Genomic DNA, 5,836 nt, shown 5'->3' with positions numbered 1-5,836 from the left:
TTCAGAAGTGCAGCCAAAGCTTCTGCAGAGGGTATCTGTGTTACCAGAGGGTTCACAACAAGAAAGAGTCACACACTGGCCAGATTCTGCTCTCACGTTCTGCCTTCATTTGGTCATTGCAGATTGACACTGGCCTCCCTGAGAGAAAAAACAGGGCCAACATGTTTTGAAATCCTCATCTTCCATACCCAGTCTCAGTCTGAAGGAAACCCCCAGTTTATGTGGTGGTCTGTTTCAGTACCCTAATAGAATAGCACTCTGTGAGGCAGGACCTTAACTTTTGCATCTTGGAGCCAAAAGTTAAACTCTAAGAGTGAATCTGGTCCCATTGAGTTCAATGACAAAACTCCCAACAGGTCCAGGGGGAGAATTAAATAAATGGCCCAATTTACACCAACCACGAACCTCCAGTGACTTAAACTAAAGTCATCCCATGGCCTCTAATTATGAGTAAGCTCATTATTCTTCTGGTGGGAGAGGGTTCTGTTCTCTTTGTTCCCTGGTATCTCTGGTTCTGCAGTGGATGTGAAGCACTAAAATGCAGTGAAAATAAAAGGATATTTATGGTTTATAGAAAACCAGGTTTGTTGGAAATTTCACTGGTCGAGGTCCAGGAATGCCGTGTCTGGGGGAGGTGGGGAACATGCAGTACCAAGATCAAAGTGGTGCTGAGTCCTGAAACAGAGTGAAATAGAGAATGCACATCCAGCTTAATGCACAGACCAAAAAGGTGTAATGAGGCTTCCTGGGATGGGGGGTGTCTCATACTATAACGGAACGTGAACCACATTGTAGCAGACTGTCTCTGACACCATCCCCCATCCGGATCATCCCTCCTCACATGGGCCACCCCACTACAGACTCGTGGCAACATCAGCAACTTCCAACATGGAAAAGCAGCCTCAGAAAGGTGTGTCTGGGTTCCTAATGGGCTGCAATACAAGCTTGAATGCAGGATTTGAAGAAAATTTACTCATGCTTGCTCCTTTTAGTCTCCACGTCCTCTCTCCCTCCTGCCAGGTCTGTCCCTCTCCATCCTTGCACAGGCTGAGCTGCTGCTGGGGTTCCCGTCACTCCCAGAAAGGCAGTTCAGGCTGTTCTCTCCCTTTTCCCTAGTGCAGGCAGACACTGAGTTTAACCTAGGCCACATCTACACTACCAGCCGGATCGGCAGGTAGTAATCGATCTATCAGGGATAGATTTATCACATCTAGTGTAAACGCAATAAAATCGATCCCCAATTGCTCTGCCATAGACTCCAGAACTCCACAGCGGCGAGAGGCGGAAGCAAAGTCGACAAGAGAGCGCCAGCAGTCCACTTATCGCAGTTCTCACGGCCAGGTAAATCGACCTAAGATATGCCAACTTCAGCAACGCTATACATGTAGCTGAAGTTGCATATCTTAGGTCGACCCCCCTGCCCAGTGTAGACCTAGCCATAGTCTGAGGAGATATTGCTGTGGCTGTCGCTGTGGAGTCTGATACCTGGTTTTGGTCCTGGATTAGGGGTATCACTGTGTGGCAGGGCTGGAAGTTGTGGGGGGTGGGCGACATACTGGACAGGAAAGCAGCACTTTAGGTTGTGGAGGCAGACAGGAGGGTGTACACAGAGAAGCGGGAAGTGCTGGAGGTTGTGGAGGAAGGAAGCAAGCAGGGAGTTCATGGACAGGTGAGTAGAGCTGCTGTAATTCATTTTTTCTTCATGATGGTTGGCATTTTACCAGTGAAAAGAACCATTGATCTTTGCTCTTCAGTGTATCAACATCCATGTTTAATTTTAGGCACTAGAACTGGACACAGGATTCCAGAAGCAGTTGCACCAGTGAAAATACAGAGGTAAAATAACTTCTCTACCTCTCCTTGAGATTCCCATGGTTACCAGGATCACATTGGCTTTTTCGCCACTGGGTCACACTGTGGACTCATGTTTAGCGAATTATCCCTTCATGCCCCCAAACCCTCTTCAGAGTCACTGCACTTCCAGTGAGAATCCCCCATCGTGTAAGCATCATCTACATTTTCCTAGATGTAGGTATCTATCTATATATCTATAATAGAAACCATACTGTTTGCTTCAACCCAGTTTACCAACCAATCTAGATATCTTTGAATCACGGAACTGTCCTCTTCATTATTTACCATCCCCAAATTGTTGAGTCATCTACAAACTTCATGTCTCTGTTTACAATTGTCAGGTTACACCTGAAACTTATGTCTCTGACAAAGCTGGGTGCCAGCAAGACACCCTCTCAACAAAAGACACAAGGGAAGTAACTAACAGAGATGCAGGCCTGTAGCCCTAAATACCAAGACCCTTGTGCCATTAATGTCCATTCTGTGGGGCACAAAGTCATACCCCAGCATGATAATGTCTGTTTCTATGGTGGAAACTTGTCTCCTTTCCAACATAGGAATTGCATCATGGATCACACTTATGGTCCATCTTGTCCAGTGTCCTCCCCCTGACAGTAACGGCCCCAGGTGCTGGAGAAAAAGGTGTAAGAAGCCCAGCAGTGGGTGGATGGGGATGGGTGATCTGTCCATTGTGAGACTGTCACCCTAATAACTCACAGCTAAAGACTGGTTCAGGCCCTGAAATACATATGCATAGATGCTTTCAAAAATATTTATTTACCTGTAACTATTCTAAGTGGATAATGTGACTATCCATGTAAATGTCCAAACCCTTCCTGATTCTTGCTTAGCTTATGGCCTCTTCTACCTCTTGTGGAAATGAGTTCCTCAGTCTATTTAGGCATTCAGTGAAGAAAGCATTCCTTTTTTATCTGTTTTGAATTTGCCCCTTTTCAGTTTAACTGACTGCCCTCTTGATCTTCTGTCAGGAGACAAGGAGAACACATTTACAATCTACTCTCTACCTGTCAGTATTTTATATTATAGTATTTCATATCCCCTCCTATTCATCTCCTTTGTAAGGTAACAATTTCAGTCTTTTAAATTTCTATCTGTATAACAGTTAGAATCATAGAATCACAGAAGATTAGGGCTGGAAGAGACCTCAGGAGGTCATCTAGTCCCACCCCCTGTTCTAAGCAGGACCAACCCCAATGAAATCATCCCAGCCAGAGCTTTGTCAAACTGGACCTTAAAACCTCCAAGGATGGAGATTCCATCACCTCCCTAGGTAACCTATTCCAGTGCTTCACCACCCTCCTTGTGAAATAGTGATTCCTAATATCCAACCTAGACCTCCGTCACTGCAACTTGAGAACATTGCTTCTCGTTCTGTCATCTGCCGCCATTGAAAACAGCCGAACTCCATCCTCTTTGGAACCCCCCCTTCAGGTAGTTGAAGGCTGCTATCAAATCCTCCCTCACGCTTCTCTTCTGCTGATAAAATAAGCCCAGTTCCCTCAGCTTCGCCTTATAAGTCATGTGCCCCAATCCTCTTTATCATTTTCATTGCCCTCAGCTGGACTCTCTGCAATTTGTCCACATCCCTTCTGTACTGAGGGCCCCAAAACTGGACACAATACTCCAGGTGTGGCCTCACCAGTGTCAAATAGAGAGGAATAATCACATCCCTCGATCTGCTGGCAATGCTCCTACTAATGCAGCCCAATATGTCATTAGCTTTCTTAGCAACAAGGGCACACTGCTGACTCATATCCAGCTCCTCATCCACTGTAATCCCCAGGTCCTTTTCTGCAGAATTGCTGCTTAGCCAGTCGGTCTCCAGCCTGTAGCAATGCATTGGATTCTTCCGTCCTAAGTGCAGGACTCTGCACTTGTCCATGTTGAATCTCATCAGATTTATTTTAGCCCAATCCTCCAATTTCTCTAAGTCACTCTGGACGCTATCCCTATCCTCCAGCATATCTATCTCTCCTGCCCCACCTTAGTGTCATCTGTGAACTTGCTGAGGGTGCAATTCATTCCATCATACAGATCATTAATGAAGTTGTTGAACAAAACTGGCCCCAGGACCGACCTCTGGGGCACACCGCTTGATACCGGCTATTTTCATAGACCCTTGATCATTCTCGTTGCCTGTGCTTCAACCCCTCTATTTCTGCAATATCCTGTGTGAGAAGGGTGCCCAATACTGCACAGAAGAGACCAGAGGAGGATGAAATATTAACTGGCTGATCTCATGGCATTGTATTTTCTGTATGATTCCCCTTCCCCCTCCTCCTGGATACCAATGTTTGCCTTAGTTTCTGTCCATGCTTGCACTGGGAGCAGGTGTGTACTATGTCCTATCCTGAGTTCATACTGTTAAATTATAACCTAGTAAGGCATTTGAGGAGTTCAAGCTTTTCCCTCCAATGGCATAAATGTTGCAATTTTTGACATTGAAGTTCATCTGCCTTCACGCTGCCCATTCTCCTGCTTTGGTTAGCTCCCTCTGAGGAGTCTCTGGACTTGACTATAACCATAATAATCTGGTGCCATCTATCAATTTTGTCACCTCACTGTTCACCCCCCTTTCTAGTATTTACCATACTGTTTGTTATCAAGTGTGTAACACTCCTCACTGTGCTTCTCGACCATCACAGGCACCTTGAGCATTTCTGAGTCCGACTGATGCTTCAACAACCTCATGGCATCATTCAACATCACCCCAACTGATCCATCAACATTCATCCTAACAGGCATCCCTGGCCTGCAAGATGCTCACCTCTGGATTTCCATCCCTTTCTCTATGTTCTACATGATTGGCCTGTTGGGAAATTTCACACTTTTGTTTGTTGTAGGGAAAGAGCAGACCCTGCACAAGCCGATGTACCTGCTGCTCTGCATGCTGGCGCTCACAGATATCGTCATGCCTTCTTCCATCGTTCTGAAGGCACTGTGTATATTTTGGTTCAATTTAAAAGGCATTACAATAGGTGGATGCCTTACCCAGATGTTCTTTCTTCACGCAGCTTCTGTGATGCATTCAGCTGTCCTTGTGACAATGGCCTTGGATCGCTATGTTGCCATATGTAACCCTCTGAGATACACCACCATCCTCACCAATGCATGATTAGCTAAGCTAGGGCTCGTGGGTTTGATAAGACCTGTTCTATTTATTCTGCCCCTGCCCCTGCTCCTGAGCAGGCAGCCACTCTGTGCCAACCACATTATCCCCCATATGTACTGTGACCATATGGCTGTGGTTAAGATGTCATGTGGGGACATTACAGCCAACAGGACATACGGCTTGGTGATTGCGGTTGTAGTCAATGGATTAGACCTCATGCTCATTGCCATGTCCTATAGTCTGATCATCAGTGGGGTCCTCAGAATGTCCTCCAAGAAAGACCACCAGAATGCCCTCAACACCTGCACAGCCCACATCTGTGTGATACTGATTTCTTATACTCCCTCACTCTTCTTCTCTCCTACACACCAGTTTGGTAAGGGCATCACTCCACATGTTCATATCATCTTGGCCAACCTCTATTTTCTCCTTGCCTCCATGCTCAACCCCATCATTTATGGAGTCAAAACCAAAGAGCTTCGTGACAAAGTAGGCAAATACTCCTGCAGAAGGTGATCACCCTGAGCCATTAACTTTAAACCTGTGTGACAAGAGGGGAAAGGATATCTTCTCATTAATCAAGGGTGCTCTCTCCCAGTTTGTATGAGCTCAGAATTATGGAAGTTCACAATCTGAAAAGTTCCTCACACCTAACATCTTATCACTCCGTCACCAAACACTGCTCTCTCCGCTGCTGAGTTCCCTCTCTCTGACCATCACCTGATCTCTTTCAGCGTCACCTGTCAGGCCCCACACTCTGTCACTCGGACTTTCAGTGGTTTCCAGACCATCAGAAAATGCTGCAGATTTCTGATACATTGGACCCTGTGTGAACAGGATTCTTGATCA

General features: G+C 46.0%; 1 pseudogene; it reads left to right on the top strand.

The window, feature by feature from the left end:
* Positions 1-4,564: 4,564 nt before the first annotated feature.
* LOC115641888 lies at positions 4,565-5,503 on the top strand (annotated as a pseudogene).
* The last annotated feature ends 333 nt before the right edge of the window (positions 5,504-5,836 follow it).

Source organism: Gopherus evgoodei, unplaced genomic scaffold (assembly GCF_007399415.2).
Source record: "Gopherus evgoodei ecotype Sinaloan lineage unplaced genomic scaffold, rGopEvg1_v1.p scaffold_36_arrow_ctg1, whole genome shotgun sequence".
Classification (NCBI taxonomy): Eukaryota; Metazoa; Chordata; order Testudines; family Testudinidae; genus Gopherus; species Gopherus evgoodei.
The sequence above is the reverse complement of the archived record's forward strand: the minus strand, read 5'-3'. Positions and strand labels throughout refer to the sequence as shown.